The following is a 14185-nucleotide window of genomic DNA, read 5'->3' on the forward strand; positions in this document are numbered from 1 at the left end:
CTGCTACTACAATTTCTTAGGGCACCTGTCACTTTTGAGATATTACACAGAGAATCAAAGAATAGTTAAAAAAACCCTCAAAAACAACAACAAATCAAAGAACTACATGAACATTTCAGCTCCTGAATACAGCAACACTAGGAAGTTAAGTAGTTGATTTAATTGGTTCACTTGGGGGTGAAAGAGATTTTTTTCCCCCAGAATTATATTACCTATTAAATTATGTGAATCCAATACTGTATGCTAAACTCAATCTGTATGTTAAAGATAAAGGTTTAAACACACATGAAAGCTAACATTTTCAGCAGAATTCAAATAACAGATTGAGAAAATAATTTGGTTAAAACCATCCAAAACTTTAATTAGGCGACAAGCAAAAAACAGCAAGTAGATAAACACAGGGATTTTTTTTAAGGTTAACATTATCAAATGATTGTGCTATTTCTTTCTATTTCTGGTTGAAATTCAGATAAAGGTAATTATAAAAATAAGCAATGCTACTAGGTTTAAGTTAAAAAACAAGTTTTGAAATAAAGCAAGTTGGATTTATAATCAAAAGAAAAAAGGGGAACCTAAAAACAGCCTAGTCCCAAACTGTTTCTTAAGGCAGATTCTGCCCTGTAGGTACCATGCACCAGAAGGGGCAGGGGCACAGACAATATTTGATATTTTCTTTCATATCAAACAAAATCTACTACAGCCTTGAAAGGGAATTAGGAAGAGCGAAACTCACAGTGCTTTATAATGTTCCTGCTACTTTATCCACAACAAAGTCTGCTGATTTCCCAGGTCAGCTTCTCCATTTTGTGGGGCTCATAAAGATCACTAACATCTAATCAAAATGCTCCCACCTACAACTGGAAGCATCCCTCATCTGTCTTGTGCAAATGTAAATGCATGCACAAGTTACAAGGAAGTGGAACACCAGGTCAGATTCTCTGAACAGAGGTCTCAGTGTTTCTGATGGCATTTTTTGAGATATGGGTTCCGCTCTTTGCTTCCATCTGTCCTTATAGCTACTCAAATTTGGCCTCTTCAGATCTGTTTAGAATATGAGGCGTACTACTCACAAACCAGAAGCACAATAGTATATAAGCAGCATGAGTAAAGATTCCAAGGTTACCTAAAAAAAAAAAAAAAACAAAAAAAAACCCAACAGTGATGCCAACGCAAAGCCTAAAAACTCTAAAGTTTAAATCTAAGTAGCAATAGGTTGTTTCCTAAAATTAAATATACTTTTAGCCTATTACAAGTCTAAAACAAGAACTCAGACAGCAAAAACCTCACAGTTTTCAGAGACATTCAATTGGGGATGAAAACAGCTGCGACTTATGCCAAGAACTACTTTTGTTTTCTGATCCATGATAGCTAAAATGATCCTCCTTTGAGCAAACCAACCAGAGAAGTTAAAAGTAGAACTCAGCTTAGTTTCTTCATCAAAGCCTAAAGAAGCCAATCTCAAATTAACACAGGACAGATAAAAGTATTTTAACTCAGAGGTGCACATAACTTCTGTTTCATGAAGCTACTTTTATCTAACTGTTCATAAGGAAAATAATTTTTCCTTAAGCAAATACAACTGTATTTTAACATCAGATAGAAAACATAAGGACAAATAAACCCTTGCTCTAATAGACATTTGGATGTAAAATACTCTGTTTTCCTTCAGAGTGCCAAGTTTACCTGTTCTCATGGGTGCTGGCAGCTCACAGTGAATCACATCAGGGAAGCAGCACAGAGAGCAGGGCTCCTAGCTAGGATGGCTCTTAGTCCCCATGTGGCTTCACTTACCCAAATTTGGGGTGGCAAGCTGGGAAAAGGACATAATTGACCAAGCCTTATAAATGCCCTAGAAAGCAGGAATTGGGTGATTTTCATGATTACTTTTGAATTGCCTTTGCATGTGATCAATAAGGGTGTGGTGCTGACAGTCCCAGATCAATCAGTACATGATTACCATGTGCAGTGCTAAGAGAATGTACAGCTTCATGTAACAATAGGATCTTTATTGATTTACTTTTTTAATCACTCCTGCAGCAATTATAGGTGGTCAGTCTATTAACTTGACGTGTTTTCTAGTGAATTCTAGTTGAATCATCTGGCATTCAGTTGGCTTATTCTTACCCAAGGTAATAAAACTGCATAAAGCCTGATGAAAAACTTCTATTATTTGCATTAACATATGTAGAGATTTATATCTACTGAAGCTCCTAGAAACTGGACACATAAAATAACTGCTATTTCAAAATCCAGCCCTTCTGGCAGTACTTCTGTCTGCCAATAAGGACTTTGTGTGTTTTTTAAACAAATCTTCTTTAAAGATCTGAAAATGTGGCAGCCACATCTTGGAGAGAGGTTTATAAAAATACTTATTTCTCAACTATTTCCTGGGTGTCAGCCCAGGAAAGATCTGTCTGTTAATAAAAGAGTTTCTCTTTGGTGCCCTTCCACCCAAGGTTAAAGGTTACTTCTTCTCGTACTGGAACCTACACATTAACATTAAGCAAGTGAATTAAGCTGCTCAGGTTGGACTGAAATTTTCTACTGATTTTCTCTGACAAGGGATGATAATTGTCAGTGTTTTTATTGTAGAGGTGTAATTTACTGAAATTGAAGAGGCAGAACTTCAGTATCTAGCACAACAGTTCTAGCTAAAAAGTAATAGTGGCTTTAGACCTCTGTTTGTGGTCTAGAAAGGTCAGTCTCTCTAATTTTTTTAGTAAATTTAATTCCTCTTTATTCTTTTTTAAAGAGCATGTGAGAGGTGTTACCCATCATCACAGCAGTGGCTGTGGTTCCTGCTAAATATTCAGGGTGGAAACAATTGGTATGGACAAGGCTGACAATGCAACACAAGAATTTTGACACTTGTAAATAAAACATTACATGGGTCAAATCTTTTTAGTTAGCACCAGGATTCCCAATAACTTGCATGGTTTGAGAAGCTGGCTCAATGACCACTGACTTAAAACACAGAAGAAATGCAGAGCAAAAGGTTCACAGTTAAAAAAAAATAACAAAACAACAACAACAAAAAACAATAAACAACAAAAAAACCCAAACAAAACAATTTAGCTTCTAGGCTGAACTTTATATTTTTCTATTTTTTTGGGGTTTTTTTTTTTGGATCCCTTTTTTTAAATCTTTAGGTGTCATGTTGGACAATGTGTTAATTCCTATGCCCTACATCTCCTACTTCTTTCACAGGTGAATAATGAAACTTCTTTTGTTGGAATTGTTACTCAGAAAACTATTTCAGTGATTTCTGCATTGCCGGTCACTGGAGTCTCAGAGTACTCTGGCCTGAGAGAGAACAGTGACCGATTTTGGCAGTACTTCTTTTGGAGTTTCCACAATTTCAATCCCATATCTGATGCTTCTGAGAAACTTCATCAGCATCAGTAAAAATGCTGCCTAGTTTTTGTCTGACTACATACCAGAAGAATGAATACTTGTGGAGCATGTAAAAGGTCAATTAAGAAACTGAAATGTAGTCATCATGAGTTTGAGAAAGCCAATTTATGAAATCTGTTATGTTAGCAAATCTACTAAAAATAAAATTGTTTTATATTTTATAAAGATCTCTCATTTTTTTAAAGGACACTTTGAAGGCTGAAAAATGGCATCTATGAAATAACCAGTTCTAAAAATTATTAATTATATGAGAAATTCTCTGAGAAGTTCTGGAACTATGGTACCACATCAACTTTGAATAATTTTATTTTCTCTCTGGTAAGTATTTTGGCAAAAGTTTCAACACTTTAGCCAGATGTTAACTGGAAACCTCATCCAGTTCTGCCTTGCTGCAGGAGGGATGTTATGTCTTTTTCCATGGCCACTTTTGTCTGTGAAAGTGCAAGATCAAGTTGAGACTTTAAATTTATGGAAAAGCTGTATTTTAAGAGGTATATTTGCTTTTTCCTAATATAGTAATAACCAAAAATAGTGTGGGAATGCCATTTTCTTTATTCTGCTGAAATGCAGCAGACCAAGAAAGAGAATTAAATCCCTCTCCCAAGAGGTCCTGATGGAGAGTGTAGACAGGACATCTTCTGCTAGAACCTTTATTTTCTCTGCCTGTCTTGCAAAAGCTTTCTCCCTGAATCCCACTTTCCCCCCAGTGCAATTTTTGTCCCTCTCTCTTTCTTATTTAACAGGGAGTGTGGCAAAAGCCCAGAACTGGCATGAAGCAGGAATTCCATGGCTTTTTCCATGGCAGCTGCTGCAGTGACTCTGCTCTGAGCAGGTGGGGTAGAGCAGAAAATTGCCGGAGGTTTCTTCAAACCAACCAGAGGTTCCTTCCTCAGGCCTTCTGTGATGCTGAGCAGCACCACCAAATACTTTGGCAAAGTAGACTCTAAGCAAGATGAAAAAAGCAAGAAGAAAAAAGTTTCTTGCCCAGTTGCAGGTCATGACCTCTCTGAGTGAGGGATTTACTTTACACTCTATGAGTGCTAATTTATTTTGATAATTTTTTTTCAGGGAGATGGTTTAAAATTGCTGATCCTCAAACCTTTAAATGAGAATTATTTTGGCATGATTACCCTGTTCCTTCAAACTGTACATGTTTTGTTTTGGGGATTTTGTTCAAACATATCTAATTATCTATGCTAAGCAGTTTATCATATGTTCTAAAGCTTTTGTCTTTATTGCACCTAGCTGACGGTTTTATAATTCAGGAGTAATTGAATTGCAATTATTTTTCATGATGCATGGTGTGGTTTTATATCATGTTGTTGGCAGATATTCTTTATGGTGTCGTTTGGTCTAATGGGAAAATTAGAAGTAGCTCTATCATATAGAAAGATGGCTTTTTTGTGTCATGTTATAGTTTGTAGATGGCACCCAGGATATTTTCTTTTGACATATAGATTTTTAGGTAGAAGCTGAAATGAGATTCTAAAGCAGAGCTCACAGTTGAGACAATATTATCTGTACATCCAAGATGATTTCAACTATTCTCCCATAGTGACAGTTCATTTATATTCAAGTCCATTTAGTAGACAGTGGTTAGTATTCTAAAATACATATATAAGTGCTATGTGGTGGTGGAGTTTCTACTCTAAATTCATCCCTGATCCAACAGAACTGGTTTCAGAGGACCCAGGAAAAGGTGTCAGCATCTTTTTTAGAAGCAAATCTCCACCAGACTGGGGGATTGACAGCAGATCTCCCACCTCAGTGAAGAGATTTCCAACAACTGCAGTGACCAGGTAGTCTTTTATCTCTCTTGCTTCACATTGTGTCAAGATTTGTGAGATGTATGGGAGCTGATTTTCTTAACCCAGAGATTAGGGCTGCTCTCCTGGAATTTGGGAAGAGGCAAATGCAAGGCTCCATGTCAATGAATAGTTAATTATGTCTGCAGAAGAGAAATTCTTCAACAGACAGGAGAGGGAAAAGCACCCTCTGAGAAAAGTAAAGTTTTGGCCCAAGAATGGTAGAAAATGAGAGCTGAAGGCTGGACCCAGCAGAGCATCCTTTTACAAAGGAAAAAGTATTTTAAAAAGTACCCAAAGTTTTCAGTTTTATCCACAAAATGATATCTGGAATCGCACAAATTTGCATGGGATGTGTCAATGGTTGGATGAACCCCAGATTGTCTGCCCATATAAAATCACACAGGTGACCACATAAAGGTTCATGGCAGGAAGTTTCAGACAGTCTCTTTAAATATTTTCTATTTCCCTTATATGTTCATACACATTTCTGCCTTGTAAGCTAGTACAGAAAGAAGTGTAACATAATTTTATTTATCCATCTGCAAACTTGAATGTCCATAAGCTGAGAACAGTTAATCACTACAGACCCTGTCTACAGTGCCTTGTGTTGCTTGATTTAGGGAGAAGCTGGCAGAATTTAAAATGTTTCTCTTGTAATGACCAATATTTTCTCATTAAAACTGATTTTTGATCGAGGTTTTGATCTTCATGACAGGTGTCAGCATGGTCAGCAGGTAAAAGGAGGTGATGCTTTCAGGTACAATGTCCTTTATTGCCAGCAATTTAGCTAAAATGAGAGAAACTGAAGTTACACTCCTAATCTGGGGATATGTACAGCAGAACTGTTACAAAATTAGCTTCAACTGACATACACCAGATTAACTTTTTCAACTCCATTTACTGTTAAACCTGGCTGATTTGGACCCAAACAGATGACAGAAGGTTCACACAATCCTTTCCACTGATGGAATGGATGGGTGCTGGGTGCTTTCAGCTGCAGAGGTTTATGAAGGAAGGGGAGGTTTTCCCATGCCTCAAACACTGATAACAACACATCACCCAACTCTATAGCTGGCTGCACCTCTGGGCCTCTGCTATTTGATTATGTGAGTACACCTTTTGCTAACTGCATTTGGCTCTTTAAAGACATCACTGAATTTCCCAAAGCACAGTTGCTGCCACTTGGATTGCAGTCTATGAGATCTGAATTTGTATTTGGAAATGCTGTTTTCAATTTCCACTTAAAAATCCCACTTACAGCCATCAGTGGCTCTTCCACCTGCTATTCAGTGCTCACACAGAATATTTGTCATGTTCAATGCAAGAGATGTCTGCAACATCTGCCCAGGCAGTTTTGAAAGAATGGAAGCAATGTAAGAGAAATACAGCTACAAAAATTATTACCTTTATTTATATTTGATACATCTTTAAGATTTGGAGTTATTGGCTTTTAAACACTGGACTTTAAATTTCAGTTTAAGTGCTGGTGTGTGAATTTCAGGACAGAAATACAATTATTTACATGGAATATACTGAGTTTAAAAATAATGCTCCTCCATTTTGAGACATGAAATATAATACATTTTGAAAAATTCTTTTTTTTTTTTTTAGAGAGGTGCACCTGAATGCGTGGTTCCAAAACAATATAATCAGACCAAATAGCTTTATCAAAGATAGCAATTCAAAGCTTTTAGTGCAAATGCATCACAAATGCTTGCACTTAGAAATTCTCTTTCTAAGGTCGTGTTTACAGACTCTGCCACAATAAAAGAACAAAAATATCTTTGATGATTTAGCAGAGAAAAGGGAGGTACTGAAAAAGAGATGAGAAAGAATGGGATGTGAGACACTATTGAAAAATAATTGATACTGTTACAGGAAGAGAGCCTAAACTCAAAAAGAAAGAAAGGGAATAATAGAGAAATAAATTTGGCATTAGGTGCTTACATTTTACAGTTAGATGCATAAGTATTTGTATATTTGTACATCAGTAGTTTAGTCACATTCATAATGCACATTGACCTAAACCTACATTTGAGTTTCTCAGCTTTTCTCCCTATTGCTTTCTCCTTGACAGACTTTTTGAAGATCTTAGATATGAAATCTCTTAGCGAGATGAGCATCAAGTAATTGTATTTGTGGCAGAAGAGATGAAGGTGGAGGAATGCAAACCAAGTTTTGGCTATCACACTAGGATCTGACAGGAAAAGAAAAACACAAGGACACCCTACTTTCCTCCCCCAACTGCCCTGGCTGAGCTGGAATGGTGGAGGAGAAGCCTATGTGCCAAGTGATGCACAAGGAGACCACATGGGCTGCAGGGTTTCACAGTGGTACAGCCACATCACCAAAATATTTGCCTTTCTCCATGTGTAACAGTGGGTATCAATTTCAGAGAAAGGACCTCAAGTTTTAACAAAAAAAAAAAGTCTGGCAAGTGTTCCAAGGGATGAGGAAGACACCTTTGGTTCCAGTGTCTTCTCACAATTTCAAGTTCCCATTCCATGGAAGAATTTCAGTGAGTTTATGTCTCTCAGATTATCACATTGCGCTACCTGAAAATAAACATTGAATTCAGATCAGTTCTCACGCTTACTTATGGATGACAGAGCACACAAATTGGTCTGGCTCCTTCCAAGAGAGAAGAATCATGCTTCCTGCTAAAAAAAAAATGGCAGGGAGACCATTTAATGTGATTGCAACTAACTGTTAAAATCCAGGCAGCTGTCAGGAGAAAAAACAGCAGAGTTATTTTGTCCCACTGCAGAGATGTTACATTTATAAGATAATCTCCAGCACAGTGCTCGTAGCTCATGTTTGTTCACATCCTTCAGAGGAATGTTTTCTAATCATCCAGAGAGGTTTACAGTGTTGTGTTGAGTTAACACCAGTGGAAATCAGGCCAGCAAGCAGGAGATCCATCATGAACAGCTGCACAGCACCTGTGTGTGCTGTGTGAGTGGCTGCTGCCCCCAGTTTGGTGAAGAAATCACAATACACATTTTTCACAGTGGAGGATTTTGGCAGTCACACAAACACACTTTCATGGAGTTGTAAAATCCTGATGGAGCTCTAAAATCCTGAGCAGATCCAAGCTTAAATTCGAAGTTTTAAAATTGTTTTTTCATGGTCCATAGTGTGCTTCACCTCTGGAATTTGCAGGTGGGATGGGCAGAGTTTGCCCTTCTCTGCTGGACAAAATGGAATACGCCAACCAAGACTAGGCAGGAGTTCAAGTCTTTGGCACTGAATGAGGGAAAAAATTAGGTTTCAAAATATGTGCACGAAAGTATCCATTAATATATTTGCTGTGATATGCAGTAATGTGTTTAAAATGCATCTTATCAGTGCACCAACTGTTTTCCAAGTCATTTGTGAATTTTCAGTGTGAATGTGTATCCAGAGGCTCAAGTTGATAGTCTTGAAGAGCGTCAATTTTCACAGGATGTCTCTAACCAGTCACTTCTGAAAACATTGTCTGCCGCTAATTAAGTCTGGCACGTTTCTGTCAGATAGGCAAGGAATGTTTGCCATGCTAGAGATGGGTCAGTTGTGGTACAGAGAAACTATGGCTCCCTTGCAAATTAACAGCAGGGCCAAATATAGAAATGAAGAATCCTAAAAAGAATCGGAGGAAAAACTAAGATCCTAAATAATGACCTTACTTACATAAGGTTGAATCAAAGCCACTCCAAATTTTACATGGGAGAGGAAAAAAAAAAGAATATTCAAAATATTCTTCAAAATTCAAAAGAATTTTCAAAATATCCAACACTGTGACAATCAGACAATGGGCTTTACATGTGGGGCATACCTTTTAAAGCTTTTCTGTCATGATACTGAACATTATGTTGATATTTGTCTTGCTGAGAGAATATCCACAGAACCCACAGAAATTTTCTAGATATTCTAGATTGAATATTTATTCTAGATTTTCTAGATATAATATTTCAGATAGTCTCTAAATTGCTCTGCATTGCAAAGAGGCAGTTAATTTAAGTGAATCTGATTTTTTGAAATCAGGCATTAAAATAAATTTACCCAGCTGCAATCCTTTATTGGAAACCCTTGGCAAGAATTGTTTTTCACTGCTTATTTGAAATCAGAAAACAAATACTGTACTCCAAGTATTTTAAGTTATTTGGCAATTTTTTACCATGGCCCAGACTTCAGTTCTACTTTGCAACATGGGGACAATGTGACTGCTGATTGAGAACATAAAATGGCTTTATTTCTGCACATGAGTTGGATGCTAAGAAATCCTTCTGTGCTCATTGGTAAGGCTGCTGATGCTACTGCCCCAAACTTGGTGTTTTTCTATCTTGGTGAAATGTTTTTGCCACACTCTTTTCATTGTCAATGGTATTTAATGCAGACTATAATGTGCTACCATTATCCCTGACCACAGAAAAATGTAGTTTGTACCTGAAACTGCTCACAATCCTTCTGATTTAGACTTTATCTACACTCAAAATCTCTCCCAGCATAACATTTTAGTAGCTTTTTTTTTTCTTTTGGATGTAACTGTAACATCAATAAAAAGCTTCAGTGTGCAATACAGTACAAAATCACCCTGCTCCCCTTGCTGTACAGGGACAAGTACATGACAGAATGATGTTTAACAGGGCTCTAACAACAGCCAATGGCTTGTAGCACTTTAATTACAGCGGTATATTTAAAGTGGCACAATTTTGGAGCGCAGACAAAGCCTTATTTACCACTTGAGGTATAACAGCTGCATAAAAAATTATACTCCACAGATAAATCACCCCGTGACAGTGGCAAAATACTGCATTTAGCATCTCTCTGTGCCAGTAGGAGTCTCAGCAAAGCCTCAGACACCTGCTAATGGAAAATAGAGAGGCTGCTTATTTTTATTACCTTCAAAGTTTTTGTGACACTAAGCTTTGGATGTATCAGAAATTACTGATTTTATTCCCACTTTGGAAATTTGAACTTTGCTGAAATAGAAAGAAAAAACTCCTAATGATTTCCTGTTTATGGTTTTTTTTTTTTTAAACAAGCTGTGATATTGAGCTTTTATATTCCCTAACCCAACTCTGTGCTGACCATATCTCAGGAGACATTAATGTGGGGAAGAAAATTGAGCTGCATTGTCCCCACTCAGTGTGGGGACAATTTTTTGCCACTGAGACACAGAATATTTGTCACCTGGCTACTTCTCCCCGAGTGTCAGGTAGATGCCTCAAGCAGTCAGGTTCCCAAAGTAAATGCAAACTTCCCAAGGGTGTGATAGTGTCTATCATCTGGGGACAGCTGGAGTATGAAAAGGTATCTTCATTTTCCCTGGTTTTTTCTTCTTTTTCAAAAATTCAAAGGGGATTTGGGGGTTTCCTGGAGATTAATTTTCTTTTATCTACCATCTGTCCGAGCAGTTAGTTACTTAAACAGACAAATTTTAAGAAAATACTGCCCAAGAATGGGATTTTTTGTTTTTTTGAAAGCAGTTTAGCCTCTGTTCTGTTTTTCACTAAGAAAAGTGAGCTGAAATCATGTGACATATTGGAAAGCACAGCTATGCTTCCTCTTTTTTAACTCCTTGTGTCTTCAAGCTACTCAGTACCTTTTTATAAGTGTACAGCTTGCACTTAGAAAGAAAAATAAGGGGATCAAATTAATATTTCTGCTAATTATGGAAGTTCAGCAGGGCAGGACTCCAGAGCAAGCAAGTGCATGGCAGTGACACCTATTCCTACTAGCTGTGAACACTTCTGCACAACTCACACCAACTTTACCAAACCAGCAGAAGGAATTTTTTTTTTCAATTCCTGATACATTCAATATTGCTTCTTCCAGGTCATAATCATTCCACTGATGTCCCACTGAAAAGTTCCAGGTTTCCACTGAGCAGGAGTTTGCCACATGCCTGTTGTCCCTTTCTGCACCTGGATGGGGATGGCTGGGCCACCAAGGCAAAGACCAGCATGGAAATTGTGAATCCCAGGAGCCAAAACCACCTATTTCCAACCAGGCATGTGCCCCAAAGCTGGCACAACAAAGGAGCTTCCTGTTAATACCAGGCTTCAAGGTGAGATATGTCTTCAGGAAGTAAGACTAATAAACAGAATTTAGGCGTTTTTAGAGCTTTGTTAAAGTTTTCGTTCTCTTTCCATTTTTACTCAGCTGATTCTGCTTTGGCTGATAGCAAGGATGTAGTGCAACTCTAGCCTTGAGACAGAAAGGTACTGACTAGAAAGTGAAAAGCTATCAGCCTCAGCAAGCCTGCAGACATTATGGTTCACTGCCTAAATTCCATCCATACAGCTCTCATCATAAGAAATTTGCTGGCTAAATTCAGGGGTAGGGTAACTGCCATTGATGTATAAACTTTCTAATTAGTTGTTGTTTTTGTTTTGCATGTAACTGTTTCTAGAAAAGGGTTTGATTTTATTTTTAAAGCAGCTCTGAAGTAAGCTAGATAGCAATGAAAACTGTCAAATGCCCAGTAATTGATGCTTATATATATATATATATTTTTAATAGAATGGGAAGAAATAAGTTCTGCAATAAATTGTCATTTGGTGGTTTTAAATGCTGGTCAGGACAAGCGTCCTCCAGCAGTTTAAATCCTGTAGTCCATTCAGCCTTCTGCCTGTTGGCCACAGCTGCCAAGCAAGGGTTATTTACTGAGTGCCAATTGTGACAGGACATTTTGCAATGCTGAAGGACCAAAGGGCACAGCACAACATGCTACGAGAAAAATGCCTCATCTTAATCGGGAAGCTTGTGAAGGAAAAAAAACCTCAGCCACCAAAAAACAACTGTTATTGAGGACTTTCTGCCTGATAAAGACTGAAAAAATATTTTAAACCTCATTAGAAAAATAAAGTTTGCCTATTTCTCCTGTTTCATGCACTGTGCAGGGAAGGAACACATATGCTGTCACATTCATATTTTACGGCCTCTTTTTTTCCCCCCAACCTTCGTACCTCAGATTTGAACTTTAAACTTGTGACAGTGTTATGTTCATTAGAATAAAAATCACTTGCTATTTCCATTGCAAAGCTCCCCCCCAGAGGTTATCTTAGCTGTTTTATAAACCATATCAGGAAGAAAGCTGGCATAAAGGTTGACAGCTCACTCTAGATAATCACTTCCCCTCCTCTTAAGTGACTTTAAGCAGAAAGGAGCATGTAGCTTGCCAGTTCAGTTTTTAGTGGTCAAGCATCCACATCTAACCACCACCAACACACTGACTAAATTAGCTTGTAAGTATTTTACTGAAATGCAGGAGGATCACAGGAGAAGGAATCTCAAACATTCATCAGCTATCAAGCCATATTTTCTCTGTCCTTCCAGGGCAGAGCTCATTACACAGAAGGACATGAACACCAAAGTCCTTTGACACAGGGTCCTTGAAGGGAACCTGGGGTTGAGATTACTGTTGATTTATCAGCTTCCTCAAGAGCTGGACTGATTAGACTAATGGCTTATAGGGGATATGATTTCCACATTAAAGTCCTGCATCCTGGAGGCAGACAAATGAAGCAAGTTAGATCTTGTAGTAAACAGAACCTACAACTCAAGGCAACAACCCATTAAGTAGAACATTAAAGCGAAAAAACACACACCAAAAGAATCCTGGGTTTAGGAGAAAAGGTCAGCTTATGTATTAAAATTTTTCTATATAAACCAACAAAACTAAATCCTAATCCTCTCTCAGAGAGACTGAAACAGTCTGGAAATGGTGCCACATCTTCCCAGGACGAGTCAGAAGAGAAAAATAATCGAGAAAACTTTCCCTTTAACACCTCACTTCCCCTGTAATCACCTGATTACAGGCATTTTGCAATCAATAGGGACCTTCCACTATTTCTTTTGAGCTTTAGAGGTAGAGTACTTGGAAGACAAAGTGTTAACTATAGCCAGGGGGGCACAGGAAGCAGATGGAAAACCTTTCTTTGAAGTTGGTTGTGATAGAAGCAAATATTAAGGAAGGAAAAACCTGAGAATATTAGCCTGAAACATAAGTATGATTCAGCTGCTAATCACTCCATCTATCCCTGAAACTGTTGTCTCTTGGTTAAATGAGGATAATGAGCCTGCCCTTTAGAAAAAGGCTAATCCTGAAAGTGAGTATCAGTAACAAAGATACAGGGAGCTTATTTTCTCACTGTCTCATAACAGAGAATCAGAAAAAAGATTCAGCTCAACGCTATTAGGAAATCCAACCCTGAGAAAACAATACTTTTTACTCAGCTTATAATTGGACTTTGCCATTAATTGCTCTTGGAAGCCAAGAACTTGACAATGTACAACAAAAACCTGGATATTTGTGCAGACAATGAAAATTATCTATAGGATTATTGATTTTGAGGAACAAATGTCAGGAAAATATATTAAATTTTATGCTTCAGATATTTGGCAACTATCAACTGAGCAGCTTAAGCTGACAAAGAGTACTTGACTAGGTTCCCCCAAATAAATAGTTAACTGTAGTGTTGTGGACATAAAGGAACTTCTGAAAGTAGAACAAAAATCAGATTCTTTGGCAATAATTTGCATGAAAATACTTCCAGTTAAGAGATGTTACACAAAACACTACCCATTGAAGTTCTTACTGGTTCTCAGCCTTCCCTGTCCTTTTATTAAGTTGATCTTAGCTTTTACAACATCTAGCTTTTACAGGAACCAGATGAAACTTTCATCTAGTACGCCCTGGTAACTTCAGAACTTGGCAGCCTCTTTACAATGATGAATGATGTATATATATAAGTGTTGTTCCTTTATTTACACACACAAATCTTAAAAAGGTGAAGGAATACATGAGACAGCACCCAGCAAAGAGGGTCAGAGTTGAGGGTGTGTTTGCAAGCAGGTGGGAGGGCACTGAGCATCCTTCATTACCAGATTCTTGCAGCATGGTGCTGGTCTTCATTTTTCAGACCTGTCAGGTTCCCTCAGGTCCACAAGAAGGAGAATGCAGAGATTCCTAGTCTTAG

Source organism: Molothrus ater, chromosome 5, assembly GCF_012460135.2.
Source record: "Molothrus ater isolate BHLD 08-10-18 breed brown headed cowbird chromosome 5, BPBGC_Mater_1.1, whole genome shotgun sequence".
Classification (NCBI taxonomy): Eukaryota; Metazoa; Chordata; class Aves; order Passeriformes; family Icteridae; genus Molothrus; species Molothrus ater.